This window comes from Nicotiana tabacum, chromosome 7 (genome assembly GCF_000715075.1).
Source record: "Nicotiana tabacum cultivar K326 chromosome 7, ASM71507v2, whole genome shotgun sequence".
Taxonomy (NCBI): Eukaryota; Viridiplantae; Streptophyta; class Magnoliopsida; order Solanales; family Solanaceae; genus Nicotiana; species Nicotiana tabacum.
In genome coordinates, this window is record NC_134086.1 from 45,915,539 (window position 1) to 45,936,443 (window position 20,905).

The window sequence follows — 20,905 nt, forward strand, 5'->3', positions numbered from 1 at the left end:
TCCAAATTGTATGAATACATCTCGCAGTCATAACATACTCATCACATAGCCATCCAGCCATCACTTCTACTAATAGGGACACTACCGAACATATATGTTCAAAAACACGTGCTGACATAATCAGCACCTCGATGCTCAAGCTACAGGCAAAACCCGGCCTCAAGACCTCCAAACTGGCCCAACATCAACGCACAGAAATCACATTTCGCCCCTTGATCAGATAATCACAAGCCATCGAGGCACATCTGATACTGAGCGTTCATGCGCACATACGAAGGCATGGAAAAAATTTCAAGAGTTACATTTCAAGCTGAATCAAAGACGCACGATAAGAATTCAAGAATGAAAAGTTTTTCCTAAAGGTTCTGCATCCTCCCGAGGATAAGTACAGATGTCTCTGTACCGATCCGCTAGACTCTACTAAACCTGCTCATGACTCGTGAGACCTATATAACCTAGGCTCTGATACCAACTTGTCACAACCCAAAAACTGACCCGGTTGTGACGACCTTATCATGAAACTAGGCTAGCCGACACAACTCCTGAATCAACAATTATTTAATAAAAATTATTTTTATACCATTTATTAATCAATAATATCATGATGTAAATTTAAAAGAATAGTGCAGAATAAATGCACAAGCCCGACATCAGGGTATCACTAGTCATGAGCATCTACTAAAATCTGAATACAACAAAAAGTTTGAAAATGTACTAATTACAGTCTAATGAAAAAAGTGGGAGAAAAGCTGTGTTGCAAACGCCGGGTAGCTACCTTGCTAAACTCCGATGACTCTGCCTCTAAGCGATCAACACCCGCTACCGGGTTCAGAAATACATGAATCTGCACACAAGGTGCAGGGAGTAATGTGAGTACTCCAACTTAGTAAGTAATAAAAGTAAATAAGGTCTGAGCAGTAAGAAATCACGTAAACCACATCATAGCACCATAGAGAATACCGCATATTTCCAAAAAAAACAGGATACAAATCAAATCATTTCGTTAAACTTCCAACTTCAGTAAAATCCTTTGGAAAATATCTTTCTCTCCTTTTAAATAGAGGTTTAATGAAATATATATATAGTGAAAGTGATGAAAATCATAATCGGCCCCTCGAGCAAAAACATAGTTCGTATACAACCCCTCGGCAAAACAGAAATTCATAACCATTTCATAACTTAAAAAAATTCAGTTTAAATGAGAGTTGTTTAAAGCATTTGCTCAACATTTTCAATAGAGGCTCGGTCTAAAGATGAGTGAAACCAGTAATTAAATCAACATATTCAATAAAAACTCACTTTAAGGAAGAGTGAAACCAGGAAGTTCATAAACAGGCCCCTCAAGCAAAGCATCACTCGTATGCATGAATATATAGCTCCTCGGGAAAGCCTCTAAGTCACTCATGACTCAACTCTTATCAATCAGTGCGCACACTCAGCACTCACGCTCAATAGGTACCATATAATAACCGCTGCGGCGTGAAGCTCGATCCATATATATATATATATATTGATGTGGCGTGCAACCCGATCCATAAATATATAATCCTCACAACCAGGCCCTCGGCCTCTCTCAGTCATTATCCTCACAATCAGACCCTCGGTCTATCTCAGTCATCAATCTCACTATCAGACCTTTGACCTCTCACAGTCATCAACCTCACAAGTCACTCGGACTATCAGTAAAACAGGTCGTTCAGCACAAATATCATTTATAGTGTCAAAATTTAGTAAATAAGGCTGAGTTAGGAAATTACAAAAACATGTTGCATGACTGAATACAATTATTAAGTTAAAACAGTGAGGAAAGGTAGTGAAAGTCTCATAAGGGTCCAAAACAGTCGGCACGAGGCCCAAACATAGCATTTAGCCCAAAACACAAATATAACAAATAGATTCCTATCAAATATGCAGCTAAATAGTCATACGGGACGGACTAAGTCACAATCCCCAATGGTGCACGACCCCACACTCATCATCTAGCGTGTGTGTTACCCCAAAATAGCACAACGATGTGAAATCTGGGGTTTCAAACCCTTAGGACAACATTTGACATCATTACTTACCTCTATCCGGCTCAAACTCTAGCCCGTGATACCTTTTCCCCTCGAATCGGCCTCCAGTTGCATCCAAATCTAACCAAAATCAGATTTATACCATCAAAATGTGCTAAGGGAACAAAGCCCACTCGAAAATATCCAATTTATACAAAAAATCCTGAAATTGGCCAAACCCGGTCCCGGGCCCACGTCTCTAAATCCGATAAAAATCATATCAATAGAATCCTTACACTCTCACGAGTATGCCCATAACAAATTCCTCAAAATCCGACCTCAATTGCCCATTCAAATCCCTAAAAGAATTCTCAAACTTTTCCTCCATTTTTCCCTAATTTCCACTCTAATTTCTCAAATTAAATGATGAAATTCAAGACTAAATAATGGAATTAAACCAAATATGAGTGAAGAATACTTACCCCAATTGCTTCTCTGAAAAAATCCTCAAGTTTCACCTCCTCCCGAGCTCTCTAATGACTTTTTGTGATTTTGGACTTAAACTCTCATTTTTAAAATATAATCTGACTTCCCAGGTTTAACCCTTCGCGAACGCGGCCACACACTCGCGTTCGTGTAGCATAATTAGCTACTGACCAAAGATCCTCTTATGCAGACGCGAGGACCATCTCGCGAACGCGATGCACCACTAAACGGACATTCGCGATCGCGGCTCTCACTTCGCGAACACGGAGCACAAATCCTCTCTTGCTTCTAGTTCCCCTTCGTGAATGCGTATCTCCCATCGCGAATGCGTAGAACTAAAATCATAATCATACAAAATACCCTTCGCGAACGCGATGCACCTCCGCGAACGCGATGAACAATAATGTCTGCAACAAAAACCAGTAAAACTACCAAGTCCAAAGTTCAAAAATTGATCCGTGTACCACCCGAAACTCACTCGAGGCCCTCGGGACCTCAACCAAACATGCCAACATATTCCATATCATCATTCAAACTTGTTCCAACCTTCGTAACGCTCAAAACAAAATCAAAACATCAAATCATCATCCGATCCAAGCTTAAGAATCCCAAAAACTTTCGAATTCTGAATTTGATCAAAAAGTCTATCAAACCTCGTCCGAATGAGCTGAAATTTTGCAGGCACATCAAAAATGATACCATGGACCTACTCCAACTTCTAGAATTCCATTCCAACCCCAATATCACATCTCACCTATCAATCGGTAACCGCCAAAATCCTAATTTCGCCAATTCAAGCCTAAACCTTCCACGAACCTCCAAAATACATTCTGATCACGCTCCTAAGTCCCAAATCACCTAACAGAGCTATCCAAATCATAAATATTCCAATCCGATATCATATACTAACAAGTTAAAATTTGGTCATTTTAAATGAAACTCTACATTCCGAGGCTTTAAAAATCTCTTTTAGCATCACCTCGATTTGCGTGCGCAGTTCGGGCACATAGCCAGAAATCTTATATGTGAAAATCTATGAAAATGATAAGTTTTGACTATAAAATGAATTAATTTGATTTCGGTCAATATTTTGGGTAAATGGACCCGGACCCGTAAATTGATAGTCCCGGAGGGTCCGTAGTAAAATATGGGACTTGGGCGTATATGCCCAGAATCGAATTCCGAGGCCCCAAGCCCGAGAAATGAATTTTTTAAGAAAATTATTTTCTGAAATTGTTTAAAGGATTTGGAAGTGAATTTTGATTAGAACATGTTGGTATCAGGCCTGTATTTTTGGGTCTGGCCCCCGGTACAGGTCTTATATGTGATTTAAGATAATCCTGTGAAATTTGGTAAGAAACGGAATCCGTTTGATGTGATTCGGACCTTAAATGCAAAATTTGATGTTTTAAGAAGTTTTGAAATAATTCAGTGGTTTTGAGGTTTAATTCGATGTTAACGATGTTATTTTGGCTATTTGATCACACGAATAAGTTCATATGGTGTTTTTGAGTTAGTACGTATGTTTGGTTTTGAGTCCCGAGGGCTCGGGTGTGTTTCGGAAGGTTTTTAGAGCTCAAAAAGTTGTAGGTTTTTCAGTCCTGGTGTGCTAATATTTTCTTCTTCGCGTTCGCGGGAGGACCCTCGCGAGCACGATGAGCTATTCATGTTGAAGGAAAATTCCTTCTATGCGAACGCGAGAACCAGGTTGCGAATGCGAAGCATTGGGGGGTCTTCCCTTCGCAAACGGGGGCCTGGTATCGCAAACGCGAAGGCTTATAGCCTGGGCAGGGGGAGGGGTACGATACCCTGTGCAAACGCGACCACATGGAAACGAACGCGAAAGATCTGGGAGCTGAAGCTCCACGAACACGAGCCGTTTAGCGCGAATACGAAGGACACTTAAGTTGGTTTCATCGCGAACGCAATAGGCCTATCGCAAACACGATGAAGGCCTGTCCAGTAATTTTAAAACAGAACCAAAAATGGGATTTGACCTTGTTTTGGGGTTAGATTTCAAAATAAATTATATATTCGGGCTCGTGGATGAATGGGTGATCGGGTTTTGGTCCGAACCTCGTGTTTTGACCGAGCGGGCCCGAGGTCAATTTTTGACATTTTGGGAAGAATGATGGGAAAGCTATAATTAAGCATTGAAATTGGATTGTTTAGCGTTTATTGATGTTATTAAGTCGATTATGTCTAGATACAATTGATTTGGAGCCGAATTCGAAAGGAAAGGCGATGTTTGAGGCTTGAGTTGGCCGTGGAAGTTTGAGGCAAGTGTTTGGTCTAACCTTAGCTTGAGGGATTAGGAGTTTTGTCCTATTTGATATTTGCTTCTTATTGAGTACGATGTATAGGCATGGTGACGAGTATTTATACGTTGGTGTTGAGCATGACCGTGAGTCTTAAATTGAAATTTGTTGTGTTCTAAAATGATACTATGGATGCTTTAATTGATGATTCTCAATATTGAGCAAGGATTAAGTTTGTTTTCGTGGAAATTACTTATGATTGAGTATTGGTGTTAGTTTAGATGAGTAGAAGTTGGGTTAAGATTGGTTATAGATGTTTCTCCCTTGTCGGAACGTATTTACTTTTACTGTCAAATCCCTTGCTGGGATAGTGTAGTTTATTGTTGATCCCTTGCCGGGACTCTTGGTATGGTTGTTGCTAAAAGTATACAAATATATGGATCGGGTTGCACGCCGCAACAATACTACTTATAGAACGGGTTGCACGCCACAACAATGTTATATTGGATCGGGTTGCACACTGTAATAGTGATATAAATGGATCGGGTTGCATGCCGCAACAGTGATATAAATTGATCAGGTTGCACACAACATTAGTGATATAAAAGGATCGGGTTGCATGCCGCAACAGTGATATAAGTGGATCGGGTTGCACGCCGCAACAACGTTAAATGATAGGGATCAGGTTGCGTGCCGCAACAGTGTTATTATTGTTTTGTTGTAGATCTTGAATTGTCCCCTCATATCTCTCTTAAATTACTGCTGGACTTGATATTTTCCCCGCAGCATGTACCCCCTCCCACCTTTATTTGTTTATTTCCTGTATTATTTTTCTGTTGTATATTATATAACTGCACAGATTTATCTGAAGTCTGGTCCTAGCCTCGTCACTACCTCGCTGGGGTTAGGCCAGGCACTTACCAGCACATGGGGCCGGTTGTGCTGATGCTACACTCTGCACTATGTGCAGATTCCGGAGCAACTTTTGGACAGTAGCACTCGGGGAGCTTGCCTTCAGTCCATCCAGAGATCCCGAGGTAGTCCTGCAGGCGTTTGCAGGCCCGGCGTTCTCTTCTACATTATTATGTACTCTGTTTTCATTAGATTTCGAGACAGATTGTATTTTTTTGCAGACAAGTGTATGTAGTACTCATAGATAGTCCGTGAATATTGTGACACCAGATTCCGGGTAGAGGAGTATATTGGCCTTGTAGTACTGGCTTGGTTATTTTTAGCTGTTTAAGTCTTCCACTTATTCCATTTATTGTTAATATTTAAAATGTTGATTACCTACTAATTCAAACGGTTAAAAAGTATTAAAATGAATGAGTTAGAATTTCTATATTTCGTGGCTTGCCTAGCTTCTACGAGTAGGCGCCACCACGATTCCTGAGGGTGAAAAAATTCGGGTTGTGACAAGTTGGTATCAGAGCTCTAGGTTACATAAGTCTCACAATTCACAGACAAGCTTAGTAGAGTCCAAGGGATCAGTACGGAGACGTCTGTATTTATCCACCAAAGGCTACAAAGCTAGGAAAAACTTCACATTTGTTTTTTTTTGTCGTGCGGTTTGGTTTCTCAATGCTAATTGAATTTCTACTCTGTTCATTCGTAGATAGTGAGAACACGCGCTTCCTCATCCACTGATCAGCAACCCGAGCCCCCAGTAGCAGCTCCCATGAGGGGAAGAGGGCGAGGCCGAGGTTGTGCTAGAGGGCAAGGCCGAGGCTGTGCTAGAGGCCGAGGTAGGGGCAGAGCTTAGTCCAGGGCAACAACACCCGCAGCGGAGCCTTAGGTTGACTTTGATGATGAGGTTCCGGACCTAGCAGTTCTGGTGGGCCCAGCTCAGGTCCCAGAGGGGTTTATTGCTACCCCAGTTCTTTAGGATGCTCTGGTCCGTCTAGTGGGCCTTATGGAGAGTGTCACCCAAGCAAGCTTGCTTCCTATAGCACTAGCCGTCTCTCAGGCTGGAGGAAGAGCCCGGACTCCTGCTACTCGCACTTCGGAGCAGGTAGCTCCTCAGTTCTAGACCCAGCAGTTCAGCCAGTTGGAGCAGTTGAGCCGGGTGTGGTAGCTTAGACCAGTGATGGGGTGTCTATGTCTGCCGATGCTTTGTGGAGGCTGGATAGGTTCACCAAGCTCTTTACTACTACTTTCAGTGGTGCATCTACTGAAGATCCCCAGGATTATCTAGACAGCTTCTATGAGGTTCTCAGGAACATGTGGATAGTTGAGACGAATGGGGTCGATTTTGCTACTTTTTGCTTGTCAGGATCCGCCAAGATTTGGTGGAGGGATTTCTATTTGGCTAGACCAGTCGGATTGCCAGCTTTAACATGGGAGCAGTTTACTCAGCTATTTCTGGAGAAGTTTCTCCCCATCACTCAGAGAGAGGCCTATCAGAGGCAGTTTGAGCGTCTCCAGCAAGGTTCCATGACTGTTACCCAGTATGAGACCAGATTCATTGACTTGGTTCGTCATGCTCTTGTCATATTCCCCACCGAGAGAGAGAGGGTGAGGAGGTTCATTGATGGACTTATTCAGCCGATTCATCTTCAGATGGCTAGGGAGACTGGGAGTGAGATTACTTTCCAGGAGGCGACCAATGTGGCCAGGAGGGTGGAGATGGTTCTGTCGCAGAGAGGTGGTCAGGGGTCGGACAAGAGACCCCATATGGTGGAGAGGGACCTTAGCCTTGCCGAGTTTACCCTATTTAGAGTGGAGAGGGACTCCTGATCATTCTACCCGTAGTGTTATCTATTATGTAAAGGCTCGGCATATGGTCGAGAAGGGTGTTTGACCTATTTGGCATATGTTCGTGATTCTAGTGCCGAGGTTCCTTCTATTGATTATGTGCCCGTTGTTCGTGAGTTTTCTGAGGTTTTTTCTTCAGACCTGCCGGGTATGCCACCCGACAGGGATATTGACTTTTGCATTGATTTGGCTCGGGGCACTCAGCCCATTTCTATTTTGTCGTATCGTATGGCCCCGCCTGAGTTGAAATAGTTGAAGGATCAGTTGCAAGACTTTATTGAGAAGGGTTTCATTGGGACAAGTGTTTCACCTTGGGGTGCGTCGGTGTTGCTTGTTAAGAAGAAGGACAGATCGATGAGAATGTGCATTGATTACCGGCAATTGAATAAGGTTACAATCAAGAATAAGTATCCATTGCCGAGGATTGATGATTTGTTTGATCAGCTTCAGGGTGCCAAGATATTTTTGAAGATTGACTTAAGATCTGGCTACCATCAATTGAGGATTAGGGAATCCGATGTCCCTAAGACAGCTTTCTGCACTCAGTACAGGCATTATGTGTTCTTGGTGATGTCATTCGGGTTGACAAATGCCCCAACAACTTTTATGGATCTAATGAACCAAGTGTTCAGGCCTTATCTGGATTCGTTCGTGATAGTCTTCATTGATGATATTTTGATTTATTTCCGCAGTTGGGAGGAGCATGAGCAGCATCTTAGAATGGTTCTTCAGACCTTGAGAGTTAGTCAGTTATATGCTAAGTTCTCGAGGTGTGAGTTCTAGTTGAGTTCAGTTGCATTCCTAGGTCATGTTGTATCAGCAGAGGGTATTCAGGTTGATCTGAAGAAGATTGAGGCGGTCAAGAACTGGCCTAGACCAACATTAGCCACAGAGATTCGGAGTTTCTTGGGATTGGCAGGCTACTATCTCCGGTTCGTATAGGGGTTTTCATCTATCACAGCCCCGATGACCAGGTTGACCCAGAAGGGTGCCCAGTTTAGGTGGTCGGAGGAGTGTGAGGCAAGCTTTCAGAAGCTCAAGACAGCTCTGACTATGACACTGATGTTGGTTGTTGCCCACAGGTTTAGGGCCTTATATAGTATATTGTGATGCATCACATATAGGGTTTGGTGCAGTATTGATGCAGGATGGCAAGGTCATTGCCTATGCTTCGCGGCAGTTGAAGATTTATGAGAAGAACTATCTGGTTCATGATTTGGAGTTGGAAGCCATTATCACACCTCCTTTTTCCTACCCCCCGGAAGGGTATAATGGAGTTTTTTTTCCAATTTAAGTGACAATCGAAACGGGATTATATATTAGATTCAGAGTCGCCACTTGGGATAATTTATGGTGTCCCAAGTCACCGGTTTAGAATCCCAAATCGAGGAAAGATTGACTCTGTTCTATAGTCCGCGAACACAGAAATCCGGGTAAGGAATTCTGTTAACCCGGGAGAAGGTGTTAGGCATTCCCGGATTCTGTGGTTCTAGCACGGTCGCTCAACTGTTATTATTGGCCTATTATCTGATTTTAATACATGTTTAAACCTATGTGCATTTTAACTTTATAGCCGATTTTATTTAGATATTTTTTAGAAAGATTCAACGTCGTCTAAAACACATCTTGGACCACGTCACATAAATGCACTCGCGGTCCACGACGCGTTTTATCTAACACTGTTGAGATTTGGATTTGGGTCACATAAATGCACACCCGAGTTTAAGGAAATTCATTTAAATTACGTGCCTAAAGCAACTACGCACTTTCAAGTTTGCGAGGGCCGTAGAAAATTCAACTAAATGGCACGCCTTGATTTCTAAGGATTAAAATTAATTAAGTGAGGGTCATGAGTCTTGAGATTTTATTTGGCATGGCACGCCTCAAATTATTCTATTAAAAGTATTTTCTAAACTTAGTTGTTGAGGGCCATAAATTATAACTCACTTGATATGGCACACCTCAAGCCAATTTTAAGAGTCTAATTAATTAAAGAAGGCTTAAAAGAATTATAATTACTTTAGGCTAATGTTCAAACTTAACTTAACAATTAATGGGTTTGTAAGAAGTTGACAACATTATAGTTCTTATTGGATTGAATCAAACGAAAATAATACATTTGGCCCATTATCTAAAATTAAAACCTCACAAGCTAAAACTTTTTGCCTAATTCAACTCGATGGCCACTTAATAGTCAAAGTAATTCAAGTAATCACAATTTCTAGTTTGCAGAGAATTCAATTCTCAACCCAAAATATGAAGAGTTAAGTTATTCCTCCCCTAATACTAATTTTAGAAAAATCAAACACAAACGCTTCAACCATCAATCTCATTCTACTAACTTTGTTATTTTCTCACTTAATCCAGCAAACAACACATACGGAGAATTTTTTTACTTTTTTAGTTGCTAACAGAATTGATATGAAGCAAGAAAACAAAATCACATAATAAAATATTTAAACCAAAAACTAAAGTTAATAGAAACCTTCATGTAAGGAAAAAGATGGATTAAAGGAAATGAATCAAGATAGATTAAAGGAAAAGAACCTCTGATATGGAAATTTTGTCAATAAATTGAGAAGACAAACTTCTTCATGAAATGGATACACCTCAATATTCGTTCTTCTAGAACACAACGAAACCAAGCAACAAACAGACCGGAAGAAAAATTCCAACGGAACTTTGAGACAACGACCTCGATCGGAAAATGGTTACCTACTCGACTATCCGGACTCGAACTCTGCTCACTTTGTAGCAGTTGAAGCATTATGGAGGACTATTCACTGGGGTGAAAGACGACAGCTTTGCGGCTGAAAGGTTTACCTTTAGGGATCTGTGGTCTTACGTTAATTGGAGAGGATGACCTCTATTTGTTTTGGTTTTTGGGTGAAGTTAAGTGGAGGGTTATTTTTTTTTGTATAGCGGCTGATTTCAGCTTTTTCTATCCTAGAGTCAGCTTTTGTTGGTCTTCATTTTTGGTGTATTTTTCCATTGATTTTCAGGAAGAACGACGGAATAATGTTTATTGGTTATGGCGTCTGATTTGTCTCATTCATTGAAGAAGAATGTTCAAGGGGAGTCGACTTTTTTCTACTAAAAAACGGCCGATCAGATGTCTTTGGGGTCTAGGTATTTGTAAGGTTTTTTAGATTAAAGGGTATGGGCCTAGGAATTATGGGCTTTAAAACTTGGGCCTTTATAACCCAATTGGCTTAATTAACCAAGAATGTATCCACCTTACATCAACTCTTGCCTATAAAAAATAAGAAAAACCACGATAAAAATACTACCAAAGTATTAGTTAGTCCTACTTAAGTAGAAATAACCATTAAAATAAAACTAACCATTAATGAAATAATTTTGTTTTTCTAATTTTTATTTTCTTGTAATAAAATAAAGTGAAAGAGTCAAAATTAGTTGAAATAACAATATTAGGCCTAAATTAAATATTTACATACTAAAATATAAAAAATCTTGGGGAGGGTTAAAAATCACATGTCTACAACTACCCCTATTTGACTGGAAATATGAAGTATTTTTAGACAAAGAACGACTAGACAAGTTTTTTGACCCGACCCTTATTTAGAGAGACTAAAACTAAGAGAAAGGGGAATGTGACCGAGCCCTTGTATCTGAGCTGCCTACATATCCTTGGCTATAAAGGAATCAGGCCACGTGTAGTTCAGATGTGAATGAGGTGATGGAGTATGCCGAGGTGGAGAGTCGATTGAGGTGCCGTCGAGGTTCCGATCCGCAGTCCCGTTATTACATCAAAATCAAAAATGAAAAAGACTAACTAAGCCTATTAGCTACGAGTTACAAGATTCCTATCTATTAGTCTTCTGAAGCTTGATCTTGTGTCTTGGTTGATTCTTCATGCGGACTCTGATCCGAATCTTGATGTTTGTTAGCTACAGGTGTTGATTTAATCTTCTTCAGTTTTTTGGATCAAAACCGGACACACCATGCTTGTGACTTCGGTCATGTCTTGAGCAGCTCACATCTTTCATCAACTTCTGCATTTGGATTCACTTCTTGACTTTCTTCTTTTTTAATTCTGGATTGTAACTAACTTTTGTTGATCATCTCAAACTGTTGACTCGCATTCTTGCCGCGAGCTTCTTTTGTTGTTGACTTGAATTGCATTCTGAAATGAATTCCCTTATTTTCCAGGTGGGTGCCTGAGTGCCAAAACTTGAACTGTCTTCCTTCGAAACTATTTTCCCTTGAAACTTGAACTGTCTTTCCTTGTTCTCCAGGTGGGCACCTGATTGCTAAACTTGAACTGTCTTCCTTCGAAACTGCTTTCCCTTGAAACTTGAACTGTCTTCCCTTGAAACTTGAACTGTCTTCCCTTGTTCTCCAGGTGGGCGCCTGCTACTACAACAAAACAAAAGAAGCTTTTTTGCCTGAGTTTGGTACCGGGAACATCTGTGAATGTTAATCGAATCATGTTATCCAAAAGAGTTCTATTAATTTAAAAAGATAAATCCCATTATCCAAGAGGGTCCTGAAAACTAAAATTAAATCTCATCTTAAGAGGGAAAATTTTAAAGCTAAATTATATTTCCTCAAGTAAAACTTATGCTAAATCCCATTATCTAAGAGGGTCTTGAAAAAACTTTTAAAATTAAATCCCATTATCCATGAGGATCCTGATTTCAAGACAACTAAAGATTTATAACTTAAGAAAACTAAAATTGACCCCTTCTTTTTTTCATTTTTTTTTCAAATCCAGACTTCCCTTTTTTCAAATTATCCTAGGAGAACATTCGTCATACTAGGTTTTCTATCTTAGGAGAAAGATTCATCAGACTAAGATTTTGATTCTAGGAGAAAGATTCATCAGACTAAGATTTCTATCCTAGGAGAAAGTTCATCAGACTAGGTCTTCTATCTTAGGAGAAAAATTCATCAGACTAAGATTCTGATCCTAGGAGAAAAGTTCATCAGACTAGGTCTCTTTTCGGTACCTTAGGAGAAAGATTCATCAGACTAAGATTTCTATCCAAGGAGAAAATTCATCAGACTAGGTTTCCTATCATAGGAGAAAATTTATCAGACTAAGATTTTGATCCTAGGAGAAAATTCATCAGACTAGGTCCTCTTCTTTGTTATCTTAGGAGAATGATTCATCAGACTAAGATTTTGTTGGGAGGAAAATCCATCAGACTAGGACTTTTTATCTTAGGAGGCAAAATATGAAGATCAATGGCAAGATTTTATGCACAATAGCAAGACAAATAAAGGCGAAGATTTGAGAAACTTCCCTTTATAGTCTCTTCTCTTCTTTTCTTTTCCTTCTCTTTTTTGTTTTTTTTTTTTTTTCTTTCTTCTTTTTTTTGAACCACTTTCCTTGCACTGCTTTGTTCCTGTGTCACACAAAGAAAAATTTGTTAGTTTTGAAAATGGTGGTCAGTTTGTGGCTTTGAGTCTTGGGCAGCTTGGCTTCTGCTCAATCGGCTCGAGTCGATCTCAAGAGATTTTTGCTCTGCATTAACCCTGATTGTCTTACACCCAGTACCATTTGTATTTGTGGCTCAATCAACCTTATCCCAACTGGAGATCTTTGCTTATGTGACATTTTCTGATATCTTGAATGACTTTCTGCTTTTTGAGCAACTTGTCTGTTAAAGAGAATCACCAGTTATCTTTGTTTGCGCCAAGTAGGCTGACAGGGGTCTTTTGGGGGGAGCTTTTGCATGAATCCTCAAGGTATGTTGACAGTAACAACCAAGTGTGCTGGCCAAATTTACTTCGTGCAACTAAAAAGCTGGTAGCAGATTTTGAAATCTTTTCTTGCTTGTTTTGACAAGGACGAACTCAGAGTGAAGGACACAATGATGCAAAGAAACAATTATTAACAAGAAATGCCCCTGTCAGAAGGACAGAAGGAAGAATTATTATTTATTTATTTTCTCTTTTTTTTCCTCAATAATTAGTCTTAATGATCATGACATGCATTTTGAACTTAACAGTCGATTTGTCAAACTGACCAAATCTTCCTTTTTACCATTCTTATGACTTCGAAGTCGGGCTTGTTCGTGCCAATCATTTACGTTAGCTTCATGACTCACTTTCGACTAGTGGTGCCCCGAGGGGTTTTCACCAACAAGCCTCTTTTATTTATTTATCTCTGCTTACCGTCGCCTTACAGTGCCCGTGAAGGTTTTCCCTAGTAAGACTCTTTCATTTTCCTTATTTTCTTTTTCTTTTACTTTCTTGTGCGAGCAACTTGTCAGTGTTTTATGTCGCGTGACAGCCATTGCTCATTGCATGTTTCTCTTGGCATTCTTGAAGGCATATTGGGAGGTCTTTATTTGGATGGTTTTGGATAGGGTTGGACAGAAGGGTCGGCATGAAGGCTTAACGTAGACTCAAAATAAAAGGGGGTGTAGACTTACAACTCTTGGAATCGACTCTTTCAAAAGTAAAATAAAATCTTTGCCCCAGTTTCAGATACTAGGGATTTTTTTTGAAATTTTTCTTTTCTTTTCTGAATTCTTATTTGGTTGGACCGAACCGTGAGGCTGCCTACGTATCCTTTTTTAAGGAATCAGGTCGAATGTAGTTCAAACATCTGACCTAACTATTTTTTTCATTTTTCTTTTTGTTGTTTTCTCTTTTCTTTTCTTTTCTTTTTCTTTTGTTTTCAAAACAAGTTGCCCCCGCTCCTATTTTTTAGGGCATGGAGCTTTGACAAATCTTTTTTTTTTAACTTTCTAAGAATTGCCCCAGTTTGTACTCTTGGGACATCGATTTGTTTTCTTTTTCTTTTTTTTTTTACTCTAAACTTGATTCCAAAAGAGGGTAGCCAAAGAAAATAACACAGGCTCAAAAGGGGTAGCGAATGATATAAAGTGTTTGGGTAGCAGAAAAAGGGCCTCCCAACCTCGAGAACGTCAAACATGGTATCTTTTAGCGATCAAAGCATTGACGAACATGTCTGTCTTCTTGGTGTGCCGTGGTCACAAGATATTTTTTCATCCCTTAGTGACAAACTTTCCAACAAACTTCAATTGATTAAACATCCTCAAGCCTAATCTTCACAATGATTTGAAAGTGAATTTTACTCGACCATAGTTCAAAGTATTCCAACTCTTTATTCATCCTCAAATGTATTTTTTTTAGTTATCCAATTCCAGATTAAATCAGTTCCTAAGATCTGGCCAAAAATTTCTGCATGCATGTCATGTCATTAGAACTAGCGACAAAAGAACTAGGAACAGAATGACACAAAAGTACAAACTGTATTTTATTGAGTAAAGGATGAAAGGGTTTTATAACTAAACAAGCAACCCAAAATACGATTTACAACCCTAAAATAACCCGAATAATGAAAATAGCAACAGAACAGACAGACAAGACTCACACAAACAGAATGGAGGGATAGAAGAGTTTGACTCAATAAAACAAATAAAATTTGGATCATAACCCTGAAATAACCTAGATAATAGAAAAAACATCAAAACAAGCTACCAAGATTCCTTCCTAGTAAGGAGGGAATGACTTTTCAATTGCTAGGCTTGACATTTAGCCACAAATTTGCTTATCAGAATCAGCAGAGCCTTCTCCAATTTCAATATCATTAACTTCAGTTAGAAAGTTCCCAAGAGGATTCTCATACTCCATGTCACCAGGTATCATCCTCACAAAGTGTGCATCATGATGTGCAGGTAAAGGATTCTGCGCGATATTCTGGGTGTCACTGTCTTGGATCACAATCAGGTTTTCCTGGATCATCCTTTCTATTTCTCTTTTCAAATCCCGACAACTTTCAACATTGTGCCCCTGGGCATTGGAATGGTATTCACACCTTTTAGAAGGGTCAAAGCTTCTTGCATGGGGGTCCACATGATTTGGAGGAATAGGTGCAATCATGTCATACTGCTTTAATTTCTCAAATAAGTTTGCATAGGACTCTCCTATTGGTGTAAAATTATCTTTCAGCCTTTGTTCCCTTCTATACCTCTGGCTTGGATGTGGGTTATAGGGCATTTGAAAATTTTGTGGAGGCTACTGGAGATTTTACGGTGCTGGTGCTCGCCTTCTGGGGTGTCTTGGTGGCCGGGCAACATACTGAGGTGCAACAACAGAGTATTGAGGGTTCTGAAGCGGATAATAGTATTCAGGGGAATCATGGGAAACCTGATGAGGTTGCTCATACCTTCGAGATGCTCTTCTAGGACTTCTTCTTGACCATGATATCATCATGATTTCTTCGTGTTTCTCATTCGTGTCACTAAAATTATCGAATCCAATCAGGACAGCCTGAGTTGCGGCTTTGAGAATTGCTTGACTTATAATTTTGCCTGTCTTAAGACCATTCTCAATCATTTCCCCCATTTTGATTGCTTCCGAGAAGGATTTACCCACTGCGGACATCATGTTTTGAAAATAATCTGGCTCTTGAGCCTGAAGGAAGACAGTGATTAACTCATGCTCATCCATGGGTGGCTTAACTCTGGCCGCTTGCTCTCTCCATTTAATGGCATATTCCCTGAAACTTTCAGTTGGTTTCTTCTTCAAGTTTGAAAGGGAATTGCGGTTTGGGGCAATGTCAATGTTGTATTGGAACTATTTGACAAAGGCCTATGCCATGTCATCCCAGACATACCAGCGAGACGTGTCTTGATCCATAAACCATTCGTTGGCTACTCCCGTAAGGCTTTCCCCAAAATAAGCCATCAACAATTCTTCAGTTCTTCCCGCACCTCTCAGTTGATTGCAATACCTTTTTAGGTGGTCTATGGGATCTCCATGTCCATCATACTTTTCAAATTTGGGAGTCTTGAAACCAAGCGGCAAGTGGACATCGAGGAACATACATAGATCTTTGAAGGAAACACTCTTTTGACCTGCCAACCCTTGCATGTTTTTCAACCGTTGTTCTAAGCTTTTCACTCTTTGGATCATTTCTTCTTGTACCATCTTTCGGGCAGGCTTCTCAATGTTTGCAGGAAGATCAAACGAGTATGAGTGGTACTCAAGAGAGTGGTACTGCTCTTGTTGTGTAGAAAATTGTGACTCATGACGAAGCTGTCCTTTACCACTGGCCCATGCTTGACACATTTCGGTCATTTGCTGTTTCAGTATTCTATATTTCTCAAACACAGTAGACTCTTATTGAACCCTCTGACCCTGAGTCTCTTGAGCACTTGTAACAGCTTCGATGTCAGTTATCAATTTTCCTTGGATCTTGTGTTTCCAGCTTACCACAAACCGACCACCTCAATTTTCTTTACAATTCAAAACAAAACATGTTAGAATGGACTCCGTCGGTCCTTATTATTATCAATATTTTTTTATTTCTTCATTTTTTTCATTTCTTTTTAATGGTGATCGAACCTGATGTGGGTTGCCTACGTATCATGTGGGGACATGAATCAGATCTTGCGTAGTTCGGGAAGATCATGAATAAAGTAAATAAACTAACTTTTTTTTGAATTTTTTATTTTATTTTTTCGAAAGAAAGACTTATAAAGAATAAAGGGAATATGTTTTAGATTTTGATTTTTCTTCAGCATTTTTGCAAAGAAAAACTTCTAAAGAAAAAAGACTTTTTTTTTGAATTTTTTTTCTGGAATTTCGAAAGAAACTTCTAAAGAAGAAAGAAAATATTTTTGGAATTTTATTTTGAATTTATGAAAGAAATGCTTCTAAAAAAAGAAAATATTTTTGAATTTTGAATTTTCTTTTCAATTTTGAAAGAAGAATGAAAATATTTTTAGATTTTTGGAAGAAATTAAAAGAAAATATTTGTGTATATTTTTAAAAAAAAAACAATTAGGGTCTAAAAGAAAGGTTTTCTAAAGAAGCAAGTAATGGAAAATATTTTTGGATTTTTTGAAAATTGGGGTCTAAAAAAAAGACTTTTCTAGAGAGGAAATAAAGGAAAATATTTTTGAATTTTTTGAAAATTATGGGCTAGAAACGATGAGGTTTGCCTACGCATCTCACATCCGGTGAGAATCAGACCCGCGTAGTTCACCCGACGCAACAGAAAAATATGACTTATTTTGAAATGACTTTTCTTTTTTTTTTTCTTCAAAATTTCAACAGAATTTCAGGGTAATTCAAATACCTGCCTCTCGCTCTCTTTTCTTTTCTCTTTCTCTCTCTTTTTTTGATTTTCTTTTTTTCTCTTTTTTTTTTCATTTTCTTTCCTTATTCTAGAAGCCAGTCAACATGCAAGCCGAAACAAACAGATGCGCAAGTAGCACGTAAGATGTATTAGGATGGTTTTTTAATTTGGGTACACCTGTCCTAGACGGACCAAACCTCTGTGTTAGGTCCCCAAAGTCAAATGCACATGATGCAACCAAGCGTTCCTACTAGGGATCTGGCATGAGGCTGAGTTATTCTAAGTTCAAAACCTGGGTATGTTGTTCTAGAGTTGTGTACCCGAGCGGACAACTCGAGCCGAGGGGGGCTACATACCGGGAACCAAAAGGCCATCCGACTTTATAACTTGTCTGAGCCTCTTCCTAATTTAAGGTATGACACTAACATAAGAGGAGTCACGCCAGCGTGCACATTCCCAAAGATGAGAAGAGAAGGGTTTCGTAGCAGTTTATATACAGTTCAGATAATATCAAAGCGGTAAAAAGCGACATTTAGCACATAGGCCCAAACATGTAATAAAACCACATAATAAATAAAGCCAAATATAACAATTATTCAAAGCTCGAATTCTTGAACCCTGAACCAGAGATTCAGGGTTCTTGTCCCCAGCAGAGTCGCCAGAGTTGTCACACCTCCTTTTTCCTACCCCCGGAAGGGTATAATGGAGTTTTTTCCAATTTAAGTGACAATTGAAACGAGATTATATATTAGATTCAGAGTCACCATTTGGGATAATTTATGGTGTCCCAAGTCACCGGTTTAGAATTCCGAATCGAGGAAATATTGACACTGTTCTATAGTCCACGAACACAGAAATCCGGGTAAGGAATTCTGTTAATCCGGGAGAAGGTGTTAGGCATTCCCGAATTTCATGGTTCTAGCACGGTCGCTCAACTGTTATTATTGGCCTATTATCTGATTTTAATACATGTTTAAACTTATGTGCATTTTAACTTTATAGCCGCTTTTATTTAGATATTTTTTAGAAAGATTCAACGTCGTCTAAAACATATCTTGGACCACGTCACATAAATGCACCCGCGATCCATGACATGTTTTATCTAACGTTGTTGAGATTTGGATTTGGGTCACATAAATGCACACCCGAGTTTAAGGAAATTAATTTAAATTACGTGCCTAAAGCAACTACGCACTTTCAAGTTTGCGAGAGCCGTAGAAAATTCAACTAAATGGCACGCCTCGATTTCTAAGGACTAAAATTAATTAAGTGAGGGCCATGAGTCTTGAGATTTTATTTGGCATGGCACGCCTCAAATTATTCCATTAAAAGTATTTTCTAAACTTAGTTGTTGAGGGCCATAAATTATAACTCACTTGATATGGCACACCTCAAACCAATTTTAAGAGTCTAATTAATTAAGGAAGGCTTAAAAAAATTCTAATTACTTTAGGCTAATGTTCAAACTTAACTTAACAATTAATGGGTTTGTAAGAAGTTGACAACATTATAGTTCTTATTGGATTGAATCAAACGAAAATAATACATTTGGCCCATTATCTAAAATTAAAACCTCACCAGCTAAAACTTTTTGCCTAATTCAACTCGATGGTCACTTAATAGTCAAAGTAATTCAAGTAATCACAATTTCTAGTTTGCAGAGAATCCAATTCTGAACCCAAAATATGAAGAGTTACGTTATTCCTCCCCTAATACTAATTTTAGAAAAATCAAACACAAACACTTCAACCATCAATCTCATTCTACTAACTTTGTTATTTTCTCACTTAACCCAGCAAACAACACATACGGAGAAAATTTCTAGTTCTTTAGTTTCTAACAGAATTGATATGAAGCAAGCAAACAAAATCACATAATAAAATATTTAAACCAAAAACTAAAGACAACATAAACCTTCATGTAAGGAAAAAGATGGATTAAAGGAAATGAATCAAGATAGATTGAAGGAAAAGAACCTCTGATATGGAAATTTTGTCAATAAATTGAGAAGACAAACTTCTTTATGAAATGGATACACCTCAATATTCGTTCTTCCAGAACACAACGAAACCAAGCAACAAACAGACCGGAAGAAAAATTCCAACAGAACTTCAAGCCAGCGACCTCGACCGGAAAATGGTTACCTACTCGACTATCCGGACTCGAACTCTGCTCACTTTGTAGCAGTTGAAGCAGTATGGAGGACTGTTCATTGGGGTGAAGGACGACAACTTTGCGGCTGAAAGGTCTACTCTTAGGGATCTGTGGTCTTAGTTAATTGGAGAGGATGACCTCTATTTGTTTTGGTTTTTGGGTGAAGTTAAGTGGAGGGTGTTTTTTTGTATAGCGGTTGATTTCAACTTTTTCTATCCTAGAGTCAGCTTTTGTTGGTCTTCATTTTTGGTGTATTTTTCCATTGATTTTCAAGAAGAACGGCGGAATAGTGTTTATTGGTTGTGGCGTCTGATTTGTCTCATTCATTGAAGAAGAATGTTCAAGGGGGGTCGACTTTTTTCTACTAAAAAACGACCGATCAGATGTCTTTGGGGTCTAGGTATTTGTAAGGTTTTTAGATATATGGGCCTAGGAATTATGGGCTTTAAAACTTGGGCCTTTATAACCTAATTGGCTTAATTAACCAAGAATTTATCCACCTTACATCAACTCTTGCCTATAAAAAATAAGAAAAACAACGATAAAAATACTACCAAAGTATTAATTAAGACTACTTAAGTAGAAATAACCGTTAAAATAAAACTAACCATTAATGAAACAATTTTTTTTTGTAATTTTTATTTTCTTGTAATAAAATAAAGTGAAAGAGTCAAAATTAGTTGAAATAACAATATTATGCCTAAATTAAATATTTACATGCTAAAATATAAAAATTCTTGGGGAGTCAAAAATCACATGTCTACAGCCATTGTTCACGCGTTGAAGATTTGGAGGCATTATCTATATGGCATGGCATGTGAGGTGTTCATGGATCACAAGAGTCTTTAGTATTTGTTTAATCAAAAGGAGTTGAATTTGAGGCAGAGGAAATGGTTGGAGTTTTTGAAAGATTATGATATCACTATCCTATATCATTCGGGAAAGGCCAATGTGGTGGCCGATGCTTTGAGTAAGAAGTCAGCCAGTATGGGCAGTCTTGCTTATATTCCGATCAGTGAGAGACCCCTTGCCTTGGATGTTCAGGCCTTGGCCAATCAGTTTGTGAGGTTGGATGTTTCTGAGCCCAGCCGTGTGTTAGCTTGCACTATCGCTCGTTCTTCATTATTGGAGCATATCCGAGATCAACAGTATGATGATCCCCATTTGTGTGTCCT

At 39.0% G+C, this 20,905-nt stretch overlaps 1 long non-coding RNA gene across 2 annotated transcripts; it reads right to left on the bottom strand.

Annotated features, from left to right (window-relative positions):
* Positions 1–650: 650 nt before the first annotated feature.
* Positions 651–20,090, bottom strand: LOC142182684 (uncharacterized). 2 transcript variants are annotated; one of them, XR_012711614.1, is made up of 3 exons: positions 19,553–20,090; positions 10,040–13,368; positions 651–844 (listed from the first exon to the last, which is right to left on the bottom strand). It is a non-coding gene; the product is annotated as an uncharacterized LOC142182684 (long non-coding RNA). The 2 variants fall into 2 exon arrangements; XR_012711613.1 differs by having other exon boundaries at positions 655–844; positions 10,040–11,872.
* Positions 20,091–20,905: the final 815 nt, after the last annotated feature.